General features: G+C 42.0%; 1 protein-coding gene and 1 long non-coding RNA gene across 2 annotated transcripts in view; one reads left to right on the top strand and one right to left on the bottom strand.

Annotated features, from left to right (window-relative positions):
- RERG (RAS like estrogen regulated growth inhibitor) overlaps nt 1-25,933 on the bottom strand; it is a 112,638-nt gene that overhangs the window by 70,072 nt on the left and 16,633 nt on the right. The window lies entirely within an intron of this gene.
- Nucleotides 1,078-16,066, top strand: LOC128850949 (uncharacterized). Its single transcript, XR_008448215.1, has 3 exons — nt 1,078-1,213; nt 2,755-2,861; nt 15,522-16,066. It is a non-coding gene; the product is annotated as an uncharacterized LOC128850949 (long non-coding RNA).

Genomic DNA, 25,933 nt, shown 5'->3' with positions numbered 1-25,933 from the left:
CTTTTTTTTTAAAAAAATAATACTACAGACCCAGTCCCACCAGCTTCTGAAGAAATGCCATTATTTGGGGTGAAATGTAGGTCATGATTTTTGAGTCCTTGGCCTTGGCAGTATGATTTTGGCCTGTAGCTCAAAATGTAGCCTGCCATCTGTACTTTGGGAATCCATTACTGTTGTCAGAATCACACAGTGTAATATAGCAACTGCCCAAAGCAAAACAAAACCAACCAAAAATACTTCAAGATACTATAGTCATTATTCCATCTGTCTAACTATTTATAAACTAGTTAGCTGAGGTGCTCCACACATTCTGGCAGCAATAACTTGCCACTCTTGTTTATTTTTGCAGGTGTCCTTGAACCAAGCAAAAAAAGCAAAGTGGCACAAGGTTGAAAAGGGGAGAGTTTGTTTACTGTACCCAGTGAAACAGTAGGTCTTTTTCTCAAAGCCTAAGAAATGATACATGAACTGCAGTGAAGAATTTCTGGAGTCAGTTCAATTCATTTTGACACTTTGGGGAATACTAATTGAGCATTCAATAGCTTCAGCACTCTGGGAGTAGAGTAAGCCAATCCAGGAAAACCATCAGCCATGGGGAAACCAATTTCCGCTCTCAAACTTATTGTTTCTGTATGTCAAAGGCTATCCCAAGAGAATATACTTGTTGCTGACACATTCCAGAAATCGTTTAATTTTCCCAGTACTTCTTCTCTTTTCTAAATCAGCAGAAGCAGGCATGAGAGTTAAGTATCTCAAGGGCAAGAAAATAAAGCTTTAGCTTATAAAAGAAGTGTTGAGAAAAGAAGCAAGATAGTTAAGAAAAGACAAAAAAGCCAACCTGGTGGTTTCCACTAGCCTTGAAGTGTTATGCTGTGCATGTATGTATGTAACTATGTGTGCACAAATAACCAGCGTATTTGCAAAAAGATAATGTACTTTACCTGTACCTCTGCTGATCTGAAATAGGGTAATTGCTGAACTCATAAGAATTACATATTTGTTAGATTGTGGCTGCTTAGCTCACTACAAAACAGAGAGATAGATGGTCTTTGGAACATGAAGCTGTGAGATAAATATTGCTAGCCCTGAGATACACCACTCCCAGCTTCTGCTGAAGACATGACTATCGCACACAGTGAGGATGTGCCAGATATAGAGTTATTCTTCAGCCGCCTTTGAGAAACTACCAGGAAATGAAAGAACTACATTAGAGGTAAGCCCCTTACTATTACTCATTAGAACAATCTCACGCAAAACAGGGTTATAAGGCTGCCTCTGAGGGGATGAGTGAAGACCCTTGACTGTCACAGGCATTTACTAGAGAACACAGAATTAGCAACAGGCATGTCCCAGACACACTTCTCTTCCTTTTATATAGAGTAACTGTTCAAAAGAAAAAAAACCTAATTGTTATATTTACATAAATCTTTTCAAAACTAATCTCTCAGTGTTTCAAGGACATTGCTTCATCTCCCTTCTATTTCCTGCAGGGATATTAGTTCATCTGGAAAATCTAAGTCCACCCGACAACAAATACTCTGATGAAACTAACAGCAATAGAGAAACAGCTTTCAAATGCTCCTTGTACTTCTTGGTTAAGAAGTCAGTATTAAAGATTTACTACATGTTTCTCCACTACATTAAATCCTATACTTTAATGTTTTCAAACTTCTAAAGTTGTGTGCCAGTATCATCACATCTGTCACTGGCAACAATACCCATTCTACCAGTGGCAGAATCCAGCTATGGGAGAACCTACTGTGGATCTCCTTGTGTTGTGGCAGACCCACAGTAAGTTTTAATTTCTTGCCTACGAGGTGTTTTCCCTGAAATTTCACCACATTAAATGAATCCTCTCTTCTTTACGAAGTTTACTAGTACTGTCATCACTGTTACCCCACATTAATTAATTTATCCTCACAGAACTCCTTTGGTTAGATGCCAGATTTTCCAGAGCTCATACTCAAGTTTTTGAGTACTCAACACCTAAACTGGAGCCAGATTTCCAGAAAAGCTGGATTCTCATTTAGGTTCTTATACAAGGAACAAGTTTTCTGAAGTTTCCAGCAGCTCTCACAGCAGTCCCTGCTGCCCAGATTGTGTAAGAAGCTGAGGATTCAGCATGTTAAAATTCTTCTCAACATATGAATATTATATTTTTGTGCCTAAATGGGAGATGAATTCCTTGTAAAGTCTGGCTGTCAGAGTGGGAGTCTGAGCTCTTTTGAAAATCTGGATTACTATTGTAAGGTTATCATTATTTTGCAGAAGACAAACTGACAGATAGAGCAAGGCCCCAGCGCAACAGAGTATCTGCATAACAGGTGGAACCCAAATTAGGATTCAAATTTTCAAGCCATCCTTTTCTGTCCATGTATGTTTTCACAAATTTGCCTGCAGTACAGCTGGCTCACAGCAGTGTATGTGTTCAGCTCCAGTGAGAACTGTGTGTCAATGGTGTGCACAGTGGGCACTGGCTAAGACACAGGCTGAAAAGCATCCTACATGATGACAGACCTGCTGTACGTGACATAGGGAATGAGACAGAATTAAGAAAGTTCCTGGAAAGCTGCTATGTAACACTTTTTCAGCCCTCCTCCTACTCAAGAGCTGAGAAAAAGATGTACTATCTGTGCTTGCATCTCAGAACCAAAGCAATCCTAAGGAAAAAAAGATATATATATAAATCCTGCTATAATTACAACCTTTTACTGACTTTGGTTTACAACTTGAGTATCATGCCCCATGATGTAGATTCATCCAATGCAACTCCATGAGCCATTAAGATGCACGCCAGCCACCAAGTGCTCCTGCTCAGGACAGCTCCAAAGCGGAAGAAGCCCACAGGACCGAGTGAAATGGTAAGTCTACATGGCACAAGTATATGAAGCTGAATGACACAGAGGCAGAAAGCAAGACTGGGCAACAGCTCTTGGTCATTCTCACCGTTCACTCATCAGGTTGCCCCGGCTTTGTTTCAGGCTGTGCTAACTAGCTCCGTCCAAGACAAATCTGCTTCAAAAGGAGTTAGCCCTTAGCTTTTTGGTGTCACCAGGTCTCAGGGCTAAGAACTCATCTTTACGTCTATTTTGCATAGAAATAGAGGCAGAGCCACAAAGTCCAAAACAACCAGCTTTGTTAACAGGCAAGGTTAATTCCTCTGAGCAGGCATACATCCCAGCTGGCTGTTTCACTTCTCCTTCCTGAGCGATGCCATTCAGTGCTCACTTGGTAAGACCTGAACATACTATTTTGCATGGAGTTGCCATGCCCAAAGTTGAAATCCTAGCATAGCCATGCCCAATGCAATAGCAAAACTCAGTGATTTTGGTGGGGCAGGACTTAGGCTGTGAAAGGCTGTATAACTGCTTAATTGTTATTATTACTTGGTAAGACATAGGAGATGATACTTGTTGTTAACTTATAATCATTCCCCTCTTTGAAAACTTAGGCAGAGATAAATTTTCAAGCATTCCCGCTGAAGCGCTGGTGATTGTAAGGCATCACATTTTTTACTTCTAGTAAAGGTAGATCAATTTATAATGGGCTGGAGCAAGACAGCAAGGGTGAAACTCACGGTTGTGCTAAGCACCAACTGTGTAGGCAAAGTGATGGTTGCTCATCATGCATGAAGGGTGTTAAGGGATGTTTCAAGGTGGGTCCAATTCTGAAGCCCACTCTGTTTTCCTAGTTATGTATGCAGTTCCTTATTCATTCCCTCCCTTCATACGATGTCTTAAATTTTTTAAAATAATTCCAGTCTGGTTATGTTAATGTGACAGATGGGAATGCTCTGGCAGCTCCCTTCTGGTGAAACATTTGTACAGTGTTGTATGGCTTCAGCAAGCAAAATATGAGGAAATGGGGGCTGGGGGGAGGGTAGAAAGAGGAGCTTTCTTATAATTTCAAGCAGCAGGAGCCCGAGTACAGTGAGTCATAGCTTTCCAAAGATGAATCCCAAAGCAAAGAACAAAATGGAAAGCAAGAAATATAGATTAGGAGGCTACAACAAATGTAATGCTTTTAATAACTGTGGACCTAGATGGCGATTTGTTTGCAAAATGCCCAGGTAATAGGATGGGATGCCACACACAGGTGTTTTAGCCACAGAGAGATGGAAATAGTTTCTTAGCTTCATTAACGGGGCCTAATTCAGCAAGTTACTTGGGATGTGCTGAATACTGAGAGTGTAAGGAGTTGTACTGATGGGCTCCACAATGGGCAAGGGACCATGGTTCGTGTGTGTGGTTCTGTAGGGAGGGTGGGTGTGCAACCATCGGATGAAAGCAGCCCTCTTCACAGCCAGTTGGGATGTTTACAAAGTTTAGAAAGCAGGAACAGTAATTACCATCACACTGAATAAGAAGAGTGGGTGAGGAAGATATTTCTGGTTTTCCTTACACCTCCTCTTAGCAATATCACTAGCATGAGTATTCCCATGATGCGCAATATATTGGTATCCCAGCAACCATGCTGAAATAATACTATTTTGTACATTATGTATAGAGCAGTACCTGCGCAAAACTCAAAGCCCTTTATAAAGACGACAGCTGTAATTATCCTCAGGGCTAATTTTGTAAATTAGGGAGGCACTGGAATACCAGTAATGTTTTTGCCAATCAAACAGAGGGAATTTTTCCTACGGTCATTATTTAATTATTTATTTAGGCCAAGAGCAGGGTCCAGTATGCTCTTCTGGATGGCTTCATCACAAAATCAGCCTTGATTACCTGCATAGCAAAACAGGGTTAAAGTCATAAAGAAACACTATCTTTTCGTGTTTCATTGCATGATGTTATTTAGAGATCCAGAACTCCCTTGGCTGTTGTGGTCCAACATACGTGTAACCTAGTCTTTTTTTCTGCCACTGCCAGATTGCACAGTTAGACAGTTGGGTACTCCTTCCTGTTTGCTTAGCTGGAGCCGTTGGACTTTAATGTTTACTAGCACTGCTGAGAAAAATTCCAGCAGGGTTGGAGTTTTTTTCACTTTTTTTCCACTAGCACTTGCTTATTTGCAAAATTGAAACATTCTGAAGAGATGGTTTGCTCTTGACAGTTTTCCTTCACAACCCAGGAAGCTTTGGGATCAGTCAGCACAAAGGCTGGGTTTCTTAGGGCTCTTGGCATTGCACTGGCTTTGGGCAAGCGAGCCAACATGTCTGCCCCAGAATCCTATCCCGTGGCTTTCTCTTTTTATAAGAATTTTTAAAATATGTCTCTTGTCAGAATGATACGAAGTTTTGAACCATCTAAATTCTCTGTTAAGCAGAATCACCTTTCAATGCAGAACTGCAATATTTATGTGCTTGACACCATTGCCAGAAGCATGAAAATACAAAGAGGCCCTATTTGGAGTATTATCCAACACTTACTTGTATTACAAATGGTTATCCAGTCTCTTTCTAGAGCACATGTGAAATAGAAGGTCTTCTCTCACTAACTCATTGCCACCCAGATGACAAAGTCTAACTAGAAAAGAATGCGCCTTGTTAGATCTTGGATATATTCCAGATGCTTCTCAATGATTTTCTGATCCAAATACCCTTGGAATTTTAACAGCCATGATATTTTTAGACCTCTCTAGCATCTTCCATCTTAGAGCTTCCTAACAGGCCTTGAAGGTGAAGGAAACATTACAAGCCCCCACTTCGCAAATGAGTAGGCTGAAAGCATGAGGTTGCCAAAGATCACAGCACGGTTCCAAGGCAGCATGGGGAGAGCAGGACAGATGGCCACCTTCACAGGAGAAAAGAGTCATGTTATTTCTGGCAGACTTAGGCACCTGCATTCTGCCAGCCTCCACTCTGGAAGCTGGGATGGCTATAAAGGCCCTTCATTTTCTGTCCAGGAAAGTCATCTAATGCTACTTTGTGCTATGAAACAGAATCTACACGTTTCCCTTATGAAGGCTGTATTTCAGGAGTAAGTGAAATGACTTGCCCTGTGTAGCAAATGTGCCAAAAGGGAAACATTTTCCTGGCAAAACACTAACATCCCAAACAGTGCTAACATCAAGCAAACAATCTCCTGTCCCTCTCCCTCAGTGTCAATGTCCTTAACAGAGGGGACATGTTAAAAAACAGTAGCTAGTCTGGCTAGTGAGAGACACAAAAAGTAGTTTCTGCCTGGTTGGTTGGCCCATGGGAATGTGAGCAGCACCGATGTAAGGAACCACACAGAACAACACTGAGAGCAAAGCTCCACGTTGTTGTGCTAGCTCCCTGTTGTGCTCTAGCTTTGACCCCAGGGACTTACAGACTAAAAACTTAATTTATCTTGCAGAAAGGACTATAGTGTTATCTCAAGAGCTTGATACTGCACAATGGCATTCATCTTGCAGAGTACGGAGAACGTTAGCATTCTAGGCTGTTACCATTTATAGCATTTTGGGAATCAGCGAAACATGCTGCCTGCATATCATCTGTTACTATGGCCTGGAAGCATTCACTTCCAGACAGAAGAACAGCTGTAGTAAAGTAAAAGTTGTAGTAAATACATGGCACATAGCTGCACACTACATTAGAGCTGCTATGAAAAGCAAATCAACCACATCCATTTCTTCCAAAACTTCTTGCCATCTGCACATTGAAAAACGATCTAATTTTGCTGGTGGACCAGTAGAACTTCTTTATCTCAAATTACTGGGGCTGCACCTGCTTGCTCAGTGCTGGTGAATTTGAATTGCAAGCATAAAATGACTTCTGCATCTCCAGGTCTGTTTTCATTACAGTTCAGTGACTATGAATAATTAACTACAGTCATCTGCAACAGAGGCATTTGCTTTGGCACATCACTTCAATTTTTGAGCTGCAGTTGAGTTCAGCGCTTGAAAATACTTTCAAATAAAGTCTTCTAATTCCCACTTTGATTAATTTGGGGAATATAAGAAGTGACGAAGGACTGCACTTAGACTCCTCCTTTATGACAGGAGCCTAAGTGCAGTTCTTTGTCACTTCTACTTGTATTACCAAAATGGATCAAATATCAAGCCACATCTCCTCTTGCCTCACTAATTCTGGGTGATCAGTTTGTTTAGAAGCAGTCTTATTTATAAGTATTTCCTTCTGCATTCCCATTTATCGCTTTCTAGTTCTCTTTGATGTGGTCTTTTAATGTCTACTGAATGGCATGATGGTCAAGGAGAAACTGGCTGATTTTGAGAATTTGGCTGTATGCTAGGGAAAATGTAACTCTGCCTATCTGCAGCTATGTCGCATAAAGCTGGTAGAATAGCTACACCACATGAATCCACAATAACATGATATCAAGTCTTTAGAGTATACATGAACATGAACCTAAAATGAAAATGCAGAGTAAGTGCAGAGCCAAGCTGGAGACCCAAAAGATGCCAAAAGAGTGGAGGTCTAACAGTGATGGGATAAAACTGGTCCACAATGCTATGGGTAAAGATGTTCAATGTGCTATTTCTCCTACAGTTGACAGTGTGAGCTGTGTGGAAGAAGACAACTCAGATTAACAGAAGATTAACCACACAGGGACACAATAAATGTCATGGAAACCCAATAAAAAAGGCTTATGGGAGTCCACTCCAGGACTGTCAGAGGTATATTCTTCCAGGCTGGTACTTGGTTGTTCATGTTTGTATGTCTGGATATATGTTATCTTACTCTGGAACTATTATCTCAGCATTATTCTGCCCTGTGAGTCCTCTCATGATCAACCTTGTTCTGATGCTTTTCTTGGTTTCCATTTGCATAGCAGCTAAAGCAACCCAGTCTAGCATGCTGAGAGCAGATCTGCTACAACTTTGGAAGTGACTAAATCTGGGAGGAGGGACACTAATAGAGTTTAGGGTTTTTTCAGCTGTAGGTCCCGAGATTAAATTCAGATCTAAAGAGGTGAGTTTATCATGCAACCAACCATTTCTTCAACTGGGGCTTTACACGCATTATTGGAATATAATACGATTCAGATAACTATCCATTTGTCAAATTTGGACGGAGTTTGGTCAGCAAATAATTAAAATAAGAGACAGATGGCAAGACAGAGAAAGACAGCATGACGGAAAAATATAACATGGTTTACTTAGGAAACCAGGATCACAAAGACAACAGCAAAATGGGACATTTGGATTAACATGATATTTCCTCATTCCACATTTTTTCTTCTCACAGTTTACACTTGTCCAAAAATACCTACTCTTATTGTTTATTAGGGTTATGTTTCTCATGCAATTGAAGTCACATCTCCAAAATTACAACATATAAAATAATGGACTACAGTAAGTTAATTTGATAGAAGAGTATACACAAAGTATATTATAGATACTGTGTCAATAATAATCATTACATTGCAGTGCTCTTGCAGATTCAGAAAAAATCTTCATAGCTATGGTTTTATTAGATAGATTCTACGATTTTTTAATAGTGATCATTGTCTTTTACTTTTTTGAGCAACAGAGATTCCAAATTCTACATAAACCCACAAATTATCATTCTAAGCAACCCAAGTCCAGTCGTATAGCACCATTTCTGGTATTAATGCGTCCTAGAAAGATTCATTCAACAACCTGTGGAGTTCAAATCACTGTCTGAAATTATGCATTTCTCTAGTCCCTTCCTACTCGCAAGATGCAGTCAGTTGGCTGGGATCAGAGATTTCTACTATATCTTTTTTCTCATGGGAATATGCTTTTTGCCCAGGACTACGCCATGCACAGATTCTCTAAGATTTGCCAGTTACTTTCAAATATCATTCTTCAACAGTCTTCTACTGCTAGTAAAGGAATTTGAGCATGTAACTGAGGTTTCATTCCTTCATTAAAGTTAGAATTTTTAACATCCAGAATCCTCCCATCTCTTTAGCATACATTCTCTAAGCCAAAACCATCAGCTGCCTAACTCCTACTTATTTCTAAAGCTAGGAAATGATAAAAGTTCCTGATTGCTCTTTTAAAAAGATCACATAGTATTTGTTTTTCACGAAAAAAGAGTTGTTAGCCATGTTGTTTTGACAAAATTTAGTTTTACTATTAACTTATATTCTCCCTGCAGCTTCAGCTGGATTTGCTTTTACTCAGCTAGAGGCATGGAAGTGCTGAAATGGGGTTTCTAAGTCCAGTGAATTCTATGAATCAAAGCTCCTACACCAGTATCAGTCATTGCTCACTTTCAAACTTCATATGAAAATTATCAAGAAAGATTTGAACTCTTCTTAAGACAACACATTTTGCTTTGTCGTTTCCAGAGTTTAAAATCAGATTTACAGTTATAAGCTACCTTGGTGGTTCCACTCCCCAGCCCTGGTAAAACAAGCCTTGAAGAATAACAGTGTTTGTTTAAACAGATATTCAATAGATAATGGAGAAGCAATGACCTCTATACCAAGATATGACATTTATGTAAAAGCCATCTCTATCAATGTTATTCTGAGTGGCTAAAGATGACAAGTTTCCAGGCTCTTTTCCTATCTCACTTCTGAATACAATCAACAGGACATGCATTGTGGTACACAGTGATTTATTCTTAAAGGAATATACACCTAAATGCTCCATCTGCTTTGCTCAATGTTGTTTATTTCTTCCTCAGCAATAAAGGAATAACGTAAAGCTATGCCAAATGTGCTGACTTTTAAAAAATACCCTCCAATAAAATACAGTAAGAAAATACACAGGGAAACGTAACCATGCTACACCTTACTGGTATTCTGAGCAATGGAGATACAGCTGGGACAAATGTTGCTCATAGAATGTGTAAATGTGTAAATGAATACAATGATGCAGATTGTATTCTATATTCTCTATATTCTCATTTCTAGCCAAACCTATTTCAGGCTCAGTAAAACCTGATTAAACTTTTTGTGCTTTTTTTTTTTATTTCTTTATTTTTTTATCCTCCAGTTTAAGCAGTGCAGACAGTCTTATAAATCCCATTATAAAGTGTATTCTTGCAAAACTCCCAAACCATTTAAGGATTTCTGAAACTTTTGATAAATACAATTCCAATAGTTTTTTGTGTTCCTTTCTGACCAAGCTATGTGAAACAATTTGAGATACTTTTTAAACAGCAAAATCTTACACAAGAGAACAGTTTCATAATAAGATTATTTACAAAACAATTCACTTTTATGTCTTCAGTTTCAAAGAGTCTCTCTCTCTGATGTTCGCATTTACAAGCCATCTCTTTACTAAGCTTTCAAAAGGTGAAATTTGCTCACATATAGTGAAGCATTTCAGGGCCTTAGTTCACCACAATTCCTGGTGTAATGATACAGGATATAAACATTGCAGAGGCAATTTGTTGACCCTGTGTACAAGGCTGTATGCCCAAATATCAGATCTAACAAAACAAAGGCAAAGTAGTAATAGGAAGACTACTTCATCTCCATCTTGGAAATGTTTTCCAATTTAAAACCAATTTAAGTTTTCCTTCTCTCTTCTTATCTTTTTCATTCCTCTCATTTTTATTTTTAAACCCATGTCTCATATGGTATATGACATCTTAAGCAGTTTTGTTTTCATACGTGCTGCAGTAGGATCTAACCTATATGCTGCAAGCCAATTAAGTCTATCTGGAAAAATGAGAAAAAGGACAGATGAAACCCTGAAGATCTATGAAAAACTGAAGCAGAATATTACCAAGTTTCCAATATAAAACCTACTTATTAAGCCCATTGGAAATAGTGTGCAATAGGCTGATAGAGCTCATTTCCTGCATGGAGTTTCTGTACAAGCAGGAAGGATTCCTCTTTGCTGAAGGACAAAGGAAGGGGAGCATGGCGACTGGGAGCGCGGCGAAGAGGAGCGAGGCAAAGAGGTGCGGGGCACGTTATTACGAAGGGGCAGTTTGAGCGGCAGTTCGAGCGGTCAGGGCGAGCAGGAAGGGCTCAGGGAGAGGCTGGTGGCTGGTGGCTGACCATGGTGGCTACCAGGCAGAAGATTAAAACTGCTCCGGGTGCTGCAGCCAGCAGGATGGATACTGCCACCCAGACAGAGCCTCAGTGGGTCCATGCAGCCACGCAGACCCTGGGTTGTAGGCAATGCCCCCCTCCAACACCAGCCTGTGCCTCTGATACCGGCTACGCTTGTGGGAGCTGTGCACGAGTCGCAGAACTCCTTCACATGGTGGCAGAGCTGAGGGAGGAGGTGATTAGGTTAAGGACTATCAGGGAATGTGAGAGGGACATAGATCTTTGGAGCAGTGCCCTCGCACAAACCCAGCAGGCTGCTGGAGCCAATGCGGCGGAGCAGCTTGATCCTATAATCTGTGAGGCAGGGGGAACAAGAGATGGGGGATGGCAGCAGGTTCCTGTCCGGCGTAGGAAACCTGCTCCCCCCACCCAGACAATTAACCCCCAGATAGCCCTCAGAAATAAATATGAAATGCTGCAGGTAGAACCTATTCCCCAGGAAGAAGCAGTGGAAGAAGGAGATGGTCCCCACAGCCTGGAAACATTCCCTAGGCTCCAGCATCCTCGGAGGGCCCTAAAAACATCCTCTGTCAAGAAAAAGAGGAGAGTGATCGTCTTAGGGGATTCCCTTCTTAAAGGAATGGAGGGTCCCATCTGCAGACCGGACCCGCTCCACAGGGAGGTCTGCTGCTTGCCGGGGGCTTCAGTGAGGGATATCAATAGAAAACTCCCTTCCTTGGTGAAGGAAACGGATTACTATCCCCTCTTAGTATTTCAAATAGGTAATGATGACTTACAGCGCAGAAAGCTGAAAGCCATCAAAAGAGACTTCAGGGAATTAGGGAAGATGATTGAGGGCTCTGGAGCGCAAGTGGTGTTTAGCTCCATCCCAATACTAAGGAATATGGAGCAGGAAGTCAGGAACGTACAGATGATTAATGCCTGGCTCCGAGCCTGGTGTGAGGAGAGAGGCTTTGGCTTCTTTGATCATGGGGTGACCCACCCACCCCCAGGTTTTCTTACTAGGGATGGGTCATACTTGTCTCGAAGGGGAACTAAAGTTATCTCTAAAAATCTGGTTAGGCTCTTAAATAGAGCTTTAAACTAGATGTGAAGGGGGAAGGGGAGGAGACCAGGCTAGTTGGGAATGAGCCTGGAAGTGGGAAACCGGCGGCTGAGAAATGGTGTGCTGGAGAGGACCACCAGTACACCACAACAGGGCAAGTGAGGGCGAGTATAAGTGGGGACAGTAAGGATAAAACTGGGTCTGTGGAATTAGTTATTCCAAGGACCAGTCAATCGAGAATAAACTCTCTTCCCTTTATGAGGGCTGAAGGTTCATCAGCCCAGCTGAAGTGCATTTACACCAATGCACGCAGCATGGGCAATAAGAAGGATGAGCTGGAAGCTGTTGTAGGGCAAGGTGACTATGATGTCATTGCCATCACAGAAACGTGGTGGGATGACTCACATAACTGGACTACAGCTATGTTGGGATATAAACTCTTCAGGCGGGACAGGAAGGGTAGGAAAGGAGGCGGGGTAGCCCTCTATGTCAAAGAGTGCTTTGAAACTCTCGAACTGGATTACGGTGAGGACGGGATCGAGTGCCTATGGGTTAAAATCAGAGGAGCCCACAAGAAAGGGGACTTTGTGATAGGAGTCTGTTACAGACCACCCAGCCAAGAAGAAGCTGCTGATGAACTCTTCTATAAACAGCTGGGGACAGTCTCTAAATCTCTGCCTCTTGTCCTTGTGGGAGACTTTAACTTTCCGGATGTCTGCTGGGAGTACAATACAGCAGAAAGGAAACAGTCTAGGAGGTTCCTGGAGTGCATCGAAGACAACTTCCTTGCACAACTGGTTAGCGAACCAACAAGGGAGGGTGCCTTCCTAGACCTGCTGTTTGTGAATAGGGAAGGTCTTGTTGGGGATTTGACGGTTGGAGGACGCCTGGGATTAAGTGATCATGAGATGATAGGGTTTTCAGTTCTAGGTGGGATTAAGAAGGGGGTTAGCAAAGCAGTCACATTAAACTTCCAGAGGGCAGACTTTGGCCTGTTCAGAAGGTTGATTAGCAAAGTCCCGTGGGAAACAGTCCTTCAGGGCAAGGGAGCCCATGAGGGTTGGGCGCTCTTGAAAAATGAAATCCTATCAGCTCAAGAGCAGGCCATCCCTGTGTTCCGGAAAAGGAGCCGGCGGGGGGAAAAGCCAGCTTGGTGGAGCAGGGTGATCTCAAGATGCGTCAATAAGAAAAAGAAGCTCTATGTGCTCTGGAGGAAAGGACAGGCATCTTGGGTGGACTACAGGGACGAAGTGAGATCGTGCAGGGAAAAAATCAGGAGGGCCAAGGCCCAACTAGAATTAAAACTCGCTAAGTCTGTGAAAGACAACAAAAAGTCTTTCTACAAGTACATTAACAGGAAAAGGAGGACGAGGGAGAATATCCAGTCTCTAGTGGATGCAGAAGGAATAACAGTGACAGGGGATAAGGACAAGGCTGAGGTACTTAATGCCTTCTTCGCCTCAGTCTTTAATAGCAAAGAAAGTTGTTCCTTCTGTTTACAAATCCAAGAGTTAGAGGGGCAGATTGAGGCTCCCGTGATCCAAGAGGAGGCGGTTAGAGACTTGCTTGCCCAGCTAGACGTCCACAAGTCTATGGGGCCGGATGGGATCCACCCAAGAGTATTGAAGGAACTGGCGGATGTCCTTTCCAAACCCCTATCCATCATCTTCCAGAGGTCCTGGCTGACTGGGGAAGTTCCACTAGACTGGAGGCTGGCTGATGTTGTGCCCATATTCAAGAAGGGTTGCAGAGAGGATCCGGGGAACTACAGGCCTGTCAGTCTCACCTCAGTGCCAGGGAAAGTCATGGAACAGGTAATCTTGAGTGCTATCATGAAGCACATGCAAGAGAACCGGGTGATCAGGCCCAGTCAACATGGGTTTACAAAAGGCAGATCTTGCCAAACTAACCTGATCACCTTCTATGACAAAATCACTCAACTACTGGATGGGGGAAAGGCTGTGGATGTAGTCTTCTTGGACTTCAGTAAAGCCTTTGACACAGTTTCTCACAGCATTCTGCTTCAGAAACTGTCAGCCTCTGGCCTGGACAGGCGCACACTCTCCTGGGTTGAAAACTGGTTGGATGGCCGGGCCCAGAGAGTGGTGGTCAATGGAGTTAACTCCAGCTGGAGGCCAGTCACAAGTGGAGTTCCTCAGGGCTCAGTACTGGGTCCAGCTCTGTTCAATGTCTTTATCAATGACCTGGATGAAGGCATTGAGTGCACCCTCAGCAAGTTTGCAGATGACACTAAGCTGGGAGGAAGTGTCGACCTGCTGGAGGGTAGGGAGGCTCTGCAAAGGGATCTGAACAGGCTGGACTGCTGGGCCGAGACCAATGGGATGAGGTTTAACAAGACCAAATGCCGGGTCCTGCACTTGGGGCACAACAACCCTATGCAGCGCTACAGACTGGGGGAAGAATGGCTGGAGAGCTGCACAGAAGAGAAGGACCTGGGGGTGCTGGTTGACAGCCGACTGAACATGAGCCAGCAGTGTGCCCAGGTGGCCAAGAAGGCCAATGGCATCTTGGCTTGTATCAGAAATGGGGTCACCAGCAGGTCCAGGGAGGTTATTCTCCCTCTGTACTCGGCACTGGTGAGACCGCACCTCGAATACTGTGTTCAGTTCTGGGCCCCTCACCACAAGAAGGATGTTGAGGCTCTGGAGCGTGTCCAGAGAAGAGCAACAAAGCTGGTGAGGGGGCTGGAGAACAAGTCTTATGAGGAGCGGCTGAGAGAGCTGGGGTTGTTTAGCCTTGAGAAGAGGAGGCTGAGGGGAGACCTTATTACTCTCTACAACTACCTGAAAGGAGGTTGTGGAGAGGAGGGAGCTGGCCTCTTCTCCCAAGTGACAGGGGACAGGACTAGAGGGAATGGCCTGAAGCTCCGTCAGGGGAGGTTCAGGTTGGATATCAGAAAAAAATTCTTCACAGTAAGAGTCATTGGGTACTGGAACAGGCTGCCCAGGGAGGTGGTCGAGTCGCCTTCCCTGGAGGTGTTTAAGGAACGGGTGGATGAAGTACTTAGGGACATGGTTTAGGGAGTGTTAGGAACGGTTGGACTCGATGATCCAATGGGTCCTTTCCAACCTTGTGATTCTGTGATTCTGTGAAGGACACCGTTTAATAAACTCTCCCTGATAAACTCTCCTTCAGCTATTAGCAGCTGAAATATTGCGGTTTTGCTGGATAACTCATAGTTACAGACAAAAACATCACGTCATTAGCAAGGCCAGCATCAAATGTAGCTGTAAATCATAATTCAGCTATTAGTCATGGATCATTGCATTTAATTTTGAAAATATATGTTCAGATAAATAATTTCTCTCATCGAGAATGCAAAATTAAATCTCAGCTTTAAAACTATATTTCACCATCATAGTAACTACTTGACATGCTGTTTCTCAGAGGATTTAAGAATATTCTCTGGGCTCTGCCTGACCACTCAGGCATCTTATTCTCAATTTCGGTAGCTGGAATTGGGTAGTCCATTGTTGCACACATCAAAACTATCTGTACTGCTAACAGTCACTCAAGTTGTTCCATACTCAGATATGCTGGTATTTTCTTCCTATGTGTTTCAGTGACCTTAGATCACGAAGTGTGATGCGTGCTTATAGCGTGGTGTCTTCTCTCCATCAGCTTCACTCCAGAGTAACCTGTCAAGTAAAGACTGTTGCCAAGAAGCTTGCAGAGCCCACGGTGAAGGCTCTACCACTGTATCTGCCACGTCACTTGCACTACCTGGCCCCAGGATAGCTGTTTCTCCATTACCCTCTCCACCAGCGATGTAACAGCCTGGACAAAGCCCTGATCGGAAATGCAGTCTTTTGTGGAAGGGAAACAGGGTGAAGATGGATGGTGACAGAGTCAGATGATTGGAGCACTTTCTTTAAATTGCAAGCCCTGGGCTGCTTTTGGTAATCTAAGCTTGGAAAGTCTCTTTTCTATCAAGTGGGAAAAACTGCTCAAAAATGAGTGTAGCGTAGGTCCTATAAAGAAACTTGCAGTGTCTGGAAATGAAATAGGAAACATGATGAAAGAATTTTGTGTGTTACAAGGACGCTGAGAAGCTGTGGACCTCTGGCACTTCCACTTTGATAACTTCTTCTGGGAGAGCCAAATAAATCCCACTCACCAAGGGACAAAACTTCTGGTTTGCAAAGATAAAGAATGAAGTGTCTGGTTGTGCTCCTGCAGTGGAAGCAGCTACCTGCCCAAGGCAGGGTAAAGACTGTGGAGCTCTGTTAAAGCAGTAGGGGACTTGACTCATAGCACTTGTCTGGAGCCTGATTCGCTCCTAAAGGGATGGCCTTCTGCTTTGGCTGGAAATGAGTGAACACCACAACTACGATCATGGGGATGCATGGTCAGAAAGCTGGAAAAGAGTCATGCTATAAAGGTAAATGCCCTGCACAGGAATCAGTAACTGTTTGGCAGTCATGGAAAATACCAAATCTAAGAATCTGAGTTTTTACACCAGAAGGATGTGGCTAGCGAATACAATATCACGTTTTGTGGGAATTCAAACTCCTTGCTGTCTAGGTATTCAGCTGTCATACTCTCAAGTACTGTGCTTGCTGTAACCACCTGATTTAGTCGTACTTCCATTTTAAATGAGTTGGTCTGCCTCACACATAGATGCATTTATTTATCTGTGTACATGCATTAAAAAAAAATATTGCTATGTGCAGTGACTGTTGCAACAAAAATTATTTTGCAGTGTCTCTCCTGAAGCAAACAATCATTTTGTCCCTGGATATGCATTAGGCATTTTCATGTCTTCCTCTCATTTACATCAGTTCCATTGATGTAACACATATATACAGTTATGACAGTGTAAAACAATCAAAGAAGCAATGAGAGTATTTTCTATTACATAATCCTCCAAGAGGGATTCAAGGAAGTCTCCATCTCCTGGCTAGAGTTAAAGGAGCAAAGGAGAAGCCTTTGGGGACTGCAAGCTGGCCTGGCTGGGGCAATTTTTCTGTTTTGCATTTCTTCTATAGAGAGCTGCTTGAAAAATTTCCAGCTAACTTTTTTTGGTTTCCTGTTGGAAAATGCCAGTTCATGTAAATCAACAATTTTCATGGGAATAAGCTCCTTTTTAAAAAAAATATATTGCACCATAAAGTAAAAAGCGAATGGTGATGACAAGGTCAAGGAATGCTCTGATATTTCATTTCAAGCTTGTCAGTTTTAACATTTCATCTTGCATAAGATTTTAAACAGAGGCAAAAAAAGAACCAAGACAATTAAGTTAGAAAAATTGCTTTACTGTCAACTTTCGTAATTGCACAGAGTTGGAAACAGGGTATGCTGAAAACACCAGCTCTTTTGTGGAGCTCCAAAATCTGCTTCTCTTGGTTTCTGCTAAGGAGTTGGTTTCTGGGTGCAAGAGCGTGAAATGGATGTGGGTGGGGCTGTGAATAATCACCAGTAGCTTGCTTGGGGGCAACTGGAGGAACCATTGGAGGCTATCAATGGGTTTAAAAGGACGTTGGACCACTGGTATATTTCTAAACCTGGAACTGTAGCTTCTTGCTAATGCTCTTCATAAAGCTGTGGTATACAAGCCTTTATAAGATGCTTTACACATAGAAAATATAGTTTAAAAATTTCATCTATTCCTTCCCCTTTGAAATACTAACATTGGATAAGTTGCATTCCTAATCTTACCTTGTAGGAGTCTGAATTCAATTAATCCTAAATTGTGGCTGGTGAGGCTTGGCGCCCATTTCTGTAAGCAGTTGTGTATGCATCTATCCTTCTAGTGTGAAAAGATATAAAAGTATCATATAATCAATTTTGGTTTTAATTAGTGGTCTCTTCTCAAGAGCATGACTAAGCAAGTTCAGGTACTTTAGCTGTTTGTAGTTTCCCTCTTATTTGTATAATATTTGATTTCTTTGAGGGTTTTCTTTTTGGTGTGGAGCCAGAGTGGGTGGTGTTGCAGGGGTTGAATGTTTTGTTCTTCAAACTTGCAATAAATGTTAAAAGAACTGCTTGTCCTTGAGAACAAAATACACGTGAACATGAAACACCTCTAGCGAATAAAGTGTTCTTTGTTAACTTAGACACTCATGATCAACTCCTGGGCTAAAAGTCTTTTTTCTTTTGGAGTTAGTCTAACTGAAGCAGTGGAATTCATTTCAACTCAATTTAACAAAAACTCACTCTTGAAAGAATGGGTTTTACGAAGAAAGTGTAATTTTTGTAATAGGATTATACATAGACCACTTCCCTATATACATACTGTACCTCTATTTAGGCCAGAAATGTTAGATTGAGCCCATGTCTCTTCTCCGGTAATGGTTCCCTGATAGGAAGCACGGATACCCAACCTTCTATCTTAAGGCAGACAAGCCCCATGTCAATGCCTGTTTTGAACAGTCCAGGGTCAGACCTTTACAGACATTTTGCAATCAGACTTCCAAGGCTCCTCCAGAGCTAGATATTTTCTCTTCTTAATCTAGCTCTGCTCCTGACTTATTTTATCCATACCCAAGGCTCAAAATACCCTCCTTTATCAGTTACTTCTCAATGCCTTACCCACATGCTTTGGAGCACAAGCTGAGGTGCACCTTCACAACTTAAAAGGAAAACTCTGATGTGATCTAACTTATGAGTTAGATTTAGCTCCGGTCATACAATTTAGGTAAATGAAGACAAGTACTGATCTCTGCATACTGTAGTCAAATAACGCTTGGGATGATCTAGGAGGTTTTCCTAAATGATCCTAACTCATTGTGGCACGTGTTTAAGAGCATGTGTGTCCTCAGCAACTTCTCTTTTTCTACAGTGCCTTGAATTTTATTTTTTTTTTAAACTTAATTCAGCCCAGCTGATGGGAAATAGACCTGACCCTGACTATAGATGGGTCCTAAGGTCCACCAAGGGCTGAGGGCAGGACCACTCCCTGATTCCAGAGAAAGCACAGCACGCTACCATAATGGGAGCTCCAGTGGTAGGAAGATCAGAGGGGAGTTGTCTTTTGCCATGCCCTTGGCAGCATATGAACCTCAAGCTGCTGCTACAGGGAACACTGAATGATGAATATAGGAACAAAATGAACACTGAATGCCATCAAGCCTGTCAAACAGGGACCTCCATAGCAGAAATGTTTGAATGCTTTGCTCGACACGGCAGCCTGAAAAAGTTCTCTCAACTTTTATCCAGTCTCCAGCCACGAAAAGACCGAGTTCAGTTAGGCTCCTGCCTCGTGAGCAAGAATCGTTGCTCACGTGCTCTGCTGTTCCAACCCATGCTGTGTTGCTCACACTTAGCATGATGTGACTTTCATTACTGTCAGTGGTAACTCCAGTAACAGCGGAGCTGGGGAAAGGACTGAAGATGGGAACTGAAGAAGAGTCAGAGGAGAGCAATAACAGTCAGGGGAAGTAAGCAAGGACAATCCTAGGAGAAGAGATGCTTGCCCTTGCTTACTACAGAACGGCCTTCTTTCCTTGTCTGACCTAAGCAATAACCATATCCTAGGAAAAACTGCTTTTTAATGGGATGTGAATGACTTGATGCCACAAAACCAGCAGTGGTGCATGGCTGCAGTCAATGGAAAGACCTGAGAACTCTTCCTAGGTAGAAAATATTCTGTGCTTAAGGTTTAGTATTTCGGCCTGGATAGACGGTGGGATTTTTGTTGGTTTTTTCTAGACTTTTGGCTTGATTCATTTGTGAGTGGCCGTTCTCCAAGAAAAATGTTATTCTGTTTCTATGGGATACACAACAAATCAGAAAGTTTTTTCAGGATCTGATAATCCAACTTCCCTTGCATGCCAGTGCATCCTACTATGTGATCTAGTAACTATGTGTTAGCTGCTGGTACTGTATTTTGATCCAGCAGCCACCAAAACCCTATGCATGTGAACATCATGTGCTGTCTAGAAAATATGGACAACCTTTTGAGTTTAGCAGTATATGAATTCCCTAATAACACAGAGCCTGTGTCAAAAGACACCTAATACGCGGCATATAGGTTCAATCAGAAATATGGTAGAGGAGGAGAAGAGTAAATACCTGAAGAGTAGTAGAATACGCAAGTTCATGTTGGAAGTTCTGAAATACTAAAGTCACTTTGCCTTGCTTCTAATACAGTAGTACCTCTGATCGTGTTTACCTATGAAACTGGCTCTTTTACTGAGTTCAGCCTCTACACATTTTAATCCTGATATTGACAGCCTTGGTGACATTACCTGAAGCAATGATGAAGTGCAATTCCATAGTCCAGAACTCTATAAAGAAAACATTGTCTCATTATCTTGAACCACCCCTGCAAATCTTGATGCAGAAACTGTAAGAAGAATTGCATAAGGCACTGAAGACCCTCCAAACAGGGAACAATAGGCTTATAAATCAGGATGCAAAACTTCACTTGGAAGCTCCGTTTGTAGACAAGCAATTTGATACAACAGAGGCAATACTATAAGCTTGCATTTTATTTCTGGACCCTAGAGGTGGGAAATGGACAATACATAGCTTGAGCTTTTGGAGCTGTACTTTGAGCAAGGGCAAATACCTGAAAAGGACTTTAACTAAATCATAAAAGGCTAGCTGTAATCAGGGCAGTTGTACAGAGAAGTAATCTGGAATAGTTCTTATGCTCCGAGTTAACACTATCCTTTCTTATTCCAGAGCAATTTCCTTGTCTTCTGGGAATGCCAGCACATTTCTTTGCAGGATGTGCTCATCTCGGAGCTGGCTGTCATTGCAACATGCTGAAGATGAATTAGGTTTAACATACTCATAAAGTTGTGCTTGCTTGTCTTTGTCCATTAAGAGAAGAAGCTCTGCACATCCTCCCTGACATACCTATAGCTCTAAACCTACTATGTGTACAGGCGGTAATATTGGGAAAATGCCCTTTGGCTTGCACAGCAGATCTAATTACGTCATCTGGCTCAAGCTGTTATGACTAAACAGTTACGTAGAGCAGGGTGCGTGTATATAGTATTCACTACAAGTAAATCTTCACACTTGCAGTAAAAGTAGGGATGCTTTTTGCCTAACTCCTTGTTTTGTAGTAGCATCTGAATAGATTTCTCTCTATAACTTTGGTTCTTGAAATTAGGCATTCTTAAGTCTCAGTGCACTTTGATGCTTACAGGCAGGCTTAACGGCTCAACCCACTTTGCTGTCATAGGAAAAAGGCATCAGGTGTACATCTAAGAGCTAACAAGTACCGCTGGGATACTGCATGAAGACATTCTCTCAATCGCATCATTCCCTGGGACAGATGCTTCTACAGAGGAGAGCTATTTCAGATGAACGCTTCAGTGCCAATGGGAAAAACATAGGGAGAAGGCTTAAAATGTGCTGAGAGGAAAAACATTTTCTTTAAACCAACTTGATGAGTCTCCTACTTTCCATTATGAAACACTTTTTAACCTCTAGTCTTTTTAAAGCAAGTGTGTGAGCTTGCCCCTCACCACATAAAGAGCAGAATGTTCTCCTACTTCTATCAAAAGCCAATGCGCTTTGCACTTTTCAGAAGAGTCCTGGCATATTACCAAACATGCCGACCCTCTGTTTCAAAGCAATACCAGTTGGCACTATTGCTATCAGTAGCATTTTGTCTTGTAAGTCCCAGTGCAAATTACTGATTTAGCAGTGAAGAAAATTTGTACTATAGTAGGCTGTATAGTGTGCAGAGGGTTTGCACAGAGATCCATGGATGCTGATCTGCTCTTTAACACAAATGCACTTAAATTGGGAACATATGTGACATATCCAGCTGAGCTACAGGAATAGTCCATGTGGGGAATTATTCATCCGGGGCCCTAGTGACAGCACTTTCTCTTCTAGAAACAGTTGTCTTTGAAAGAACTAATGTCCCATCCTGCGAACTGCAGACTTCCTAGCAGCTTAAGACCCAGTATTTTTTCACAGCTGTGCTTGTGGTGTTTCACTAGATTGCTCTTTGTATGTTTTGCAGTGAAGGTACTTCAGGCCAGCATGTCCTAGCCATGTCCTAGCCATGTAGAGGTTTGTGTGCTTAGTGAGTTTTATTTGGGACAAAAAAATGCCTCAACAGTGAGACACGAACAAATGCAGGAGCTGTGGGATATGTTTTGTAGGACTCTGGTTGCCCTAAGCAGGAGCACCTGGAGTTGAGGGCTCCTAGAATCCAAATGTCTTCAAGATTCATTGTGGGGAAATATGCTCTGCTGGGTTACCATGGTAAGCCTGGAGAATGGACAGGAAACTTGATTTTGAGGATACTGCCAGAGATGGTTGGACATAACAGTGAAGGTACAAGTGAAGAAATAACCTCCTTAGCTAAAATATTCTGATTGTTAGCTTTATCTCCCTTGGGAAACAGGAGCTTTTCCCATATTCTTGCCTCCAAACATTTCTCTGATATTGCAGTAGCCTCTGAAAGGATATTTTTCAGCCTGTAGTTTCTGAATTGCTGGTGGTTTCTGCGATATAAAAGGTCTTGGGCTGACTTGGTGGCAGATGGGAGCTGGATTCAAGAACTGGATCCAGAAACAAATCAGGAGGAAAAAGACAGATGAGGTCCGTATTAGATGCTGGGCATCAAAGAAGAGAGCTTGACCCTCGTGATTCCTCAGTTTTACAATGAGTAGGAATGGAATGGAATGGAATGGAATGGAATGGAATGGAATGGAATGGAATGGAATGGAATGGAATGGAATGGAATGGAATACTCTGGTCAGTCTGGGGTTACCTGTCCTGTCTACCCCTCCCTTCAGGTGCAACTTTCTTCACTTCTTTAATCTACAGCATTCCATCAGCTTGAGGATGACCTTTGTCTCAGTAGGGATAGATGTAAACAATGGCCTTTCTGCATAGCAGTGCCCCATGTTATCACTTCTAGAGACAGACACTGTCTGAAAACATGCAGTTAACTTTCGGAAAATAAAGTTACTTAAAAGACACTACGTTAACTTAAACCAGAACATTTCTGGAAGTGGTCAACAAAACAATTGGCAAAAAAAAATGGAAGGAAAAACATTAAAGTGAAAACAAAGATGCCTGTGTGTATGGCAGCAAACAGAAAACAGAATGGGGGTGGGTGGAGGCATTTAAAGTTAAGCCTAACTCTTTGGGGAGCACTGCATAAAGATTCTTTTTTTAATACAAGAAAATGACTTTAGTTTTTCCTCAGTATATTTGAATGTTAATCTGGAGGCTAAGGAGGTAGACAGCAGCAAAAGAAATCTCATATACTTTTTCTCCCAGTGAACGAATTTCCTCAACAACCCTAAATACACTCTGTTCTATATGGTATATGCCGATATATCTTTTATTTTCTTCAAACCATTTTTACACAATTATAACCCAAGCTGACATGTTGACATGTGGAGACTCCCACTGCAGTGATATTCAACTGCTTAAAGGCCTGAAAGCATTTATCTTCCATTGGCTTTGTTGAAATAAAGATACATTCTAATAATAGATCAGTCACTTCACCTCTAACTTTAAGGTTGTACACGAAATCTGTGACAGATGGGAAACTTGAGTTCAAGCCACCAGATTTCAGAGGAAGACATCTATTCCTTAATGACAACTACATTGTTAAGATATAAGGAATTCAAACAAACCAGGGCCAGGCAAATTTGGATGGGTGCTACATCATCCCGTTTTCCTTGCACTAGCTGTTGTGTGCATAGTCTTTCTCAAATAAAGAAGTCCACCTCCCATTAAGGCTACCTTGCCTCTTCCATGGAGTAAGAACATGCAAACATATGGCTGCTGCCACAGAGCAGCTAACAAACTATGGTGTGAAATTAATGCCTGTCCCATGATTCAAGTAGCCCTCACTGAGCATTGTGTTCCACTTGCAAAAGCAAAATTCCTTGCAGATACTAAGTGGGAGAACCAAGCCTTTCAGCTGGGCTGATATCTAAGGCTTGATTTGGTGTTGAAGCCAAACTTTTTATCCAAAATCAGTGGCCCATAACATTGGTACAAGCAAATGGCTTTCTGCTGACACATAAAATACTGTCTTTAGAAGAATGCAAACTATACAAACAGTTTGTAAGAAAGGTGACAAAGAAAAATCCTCACAGAAAGTGCATTCAGGGAAAGCTCTTTAATTTTAAGGACAAACATTTCTCTGAGTCATAACTACATTTAATTTCCATATGTTAGAGAAGGAGGGGGAGGTTGTGGCATAAATGAAATGGGAGGTTCCTCTAGTAAAAAATTCAGATGAGCAGTTGCTCCTTTAGGCATCTGCTTGTAGGAATATGCTAGACGAAAACTTTGCTCCATATGGTGCACTGCAAACAAGGCACTAGTCAGTATACAAACATCAGCTGATTTTTGCACAACTTTTTTTTGTTTGCCTTTTAGCAAACAGTAGAGAGAGTCCTCTAATCTCTCTGCTGGAGCTTGTTGGTTCTTACCATAGTGAAAGAGGAAGCAGGAAATAAAAAAAGTACTATATTCTTCAGGGGCTGGGAGAAGTTGAGGTAGCAAATGATTAAGCGATTTGCCAAGACCACACAAAGAGCAAACTATTATTGATGGCCCTCAGGCTCCTATTTTCTAGTTCATATTTCCAGCTCTCATTAGTAGACGTGGGGCTTCTTCTTTTAAAAGTAGGACTGCTCTCCATGAAGCATCATAGAACTTGGAAACCGCGTCAATGCACTCACTGGATACCCAGGTAACCTCCTGGCTACCTGTACTCCTTATGGCACCTGGGGACATAGGTAAAGAATCTATCTTAACAGCTCAGCTCCTTAAAATAATCACACTCTGCTTCGGCAAAAGAAGCCTGCACATCTTCTTGTTTTAGCGACTTAACATGTAGCCCTCTTAACTGAAGGCCTTACAATATCAAGGCTGTGTGTCTGGGTTGGAAGAGCTCTTCTGAAGAATACCCTGGTCCTACAGCGGTTTTGATAAAAATTTTCTAAAGTGCAGCAGTATGCCTAAAGTATCCGTTTTGAGTGAAACAGGTTACCTTTCTTCTGGTTGGCTACAGTCAGATTAGGATTTTTATGCTTTAGAACTTATCCAGGTGTCTGGGTGGCTGTTTAAAAAAAATCAAAACAAACAAACAAAACCCCAACCAACCAAAATAAAACGCCAAAACTTTGAATATTTCCTCTTTAGGGAGGGCTGTCTATCCTTGCTTCCAAGGCTGCCAAGTAAAAAGGACATCATATGGATGGCTACCTATCATATTGGCCCAGCAAACACAGAACTGTGCCTTCCAGTTAAAGGGCTCTTGCAAAATAAAGGAGCCAGAATAAAACATAAGCCAAGCACTCAAGAATCCCATTAAACTGAAATGTATCTGGCTAGACTTTGCTTTCTGGTTCACCAATGTCTTGCTGATATCTTGCAACCCTGCCCAGTGGAAAAGCATCTTTAAGTGGCTAAGACTGATTAATTCTTTATTTCTAGTTGCAATGCATGTAAAAAAGACAATGTAAAAAGCTCCATTGAAGCCCAAGTGTGAAAGAGATAAAGGCTCACACAGCCTTGGATGCCAGATGAGGTAAAGTAACTGAAATTTTGCCACTGATCTCTGATGCTGGGAGCTACATTTTTAGTTTCCAGAACTGCTTCTTGAGACAAATCTGTTTCAGATAAACTAATGGAAAAGAAATCTTAATCCTAAATTACTGTTTGCTTTTTATTTCTTGGGATTTCTGTCTCTCATGCACTTCACTACTTCTTCTGAGTGCCTCTGTGCCAGCAGAAAGGAAAATGCAATAATGCCATCTTGCCCACTTTTTTCCTTACATGGCTGCTTGAAAAGAAAGACAGTCCTGTATCCAGAGCTAGAATGTTTTCCAGAAGGATAAATTTGTGAGGAAAATTTAACTCCAAGCTTCGACACATGAAACAACTCAGGACTTCCAGAGGCACTGGCTCGCTACCAAACATAAGTATACTTTCACAAGCATAGCAAAAGCATACCCTTGCTGACATGCTAACCCCCTCTGTCATATTTTGAGTTCCTGCTCTGGGGAATGATGATACTAGAATACCTATGTAA

The sequence above is a fragment of the Cuculus canorus genome, chromosome 1 (assembly GCF_017976375.1).
Source record: "Cuculus canorus isolate bCucCan1 chromosome 1, bCucCan1.pri, whole genome shotgun sequence".
Taxonomy (NCBI): Eukaryota; Metazoa; Chordata; class Aves; order Cuculiformes; family Cuculidae; genus Cuculus; species Cuculus canorus.
The sequence above is the reverse complement of the archived record's forward strand: the minus strand, read 5'-3'. Positions and strand labels throughout refer to the sequence as shown.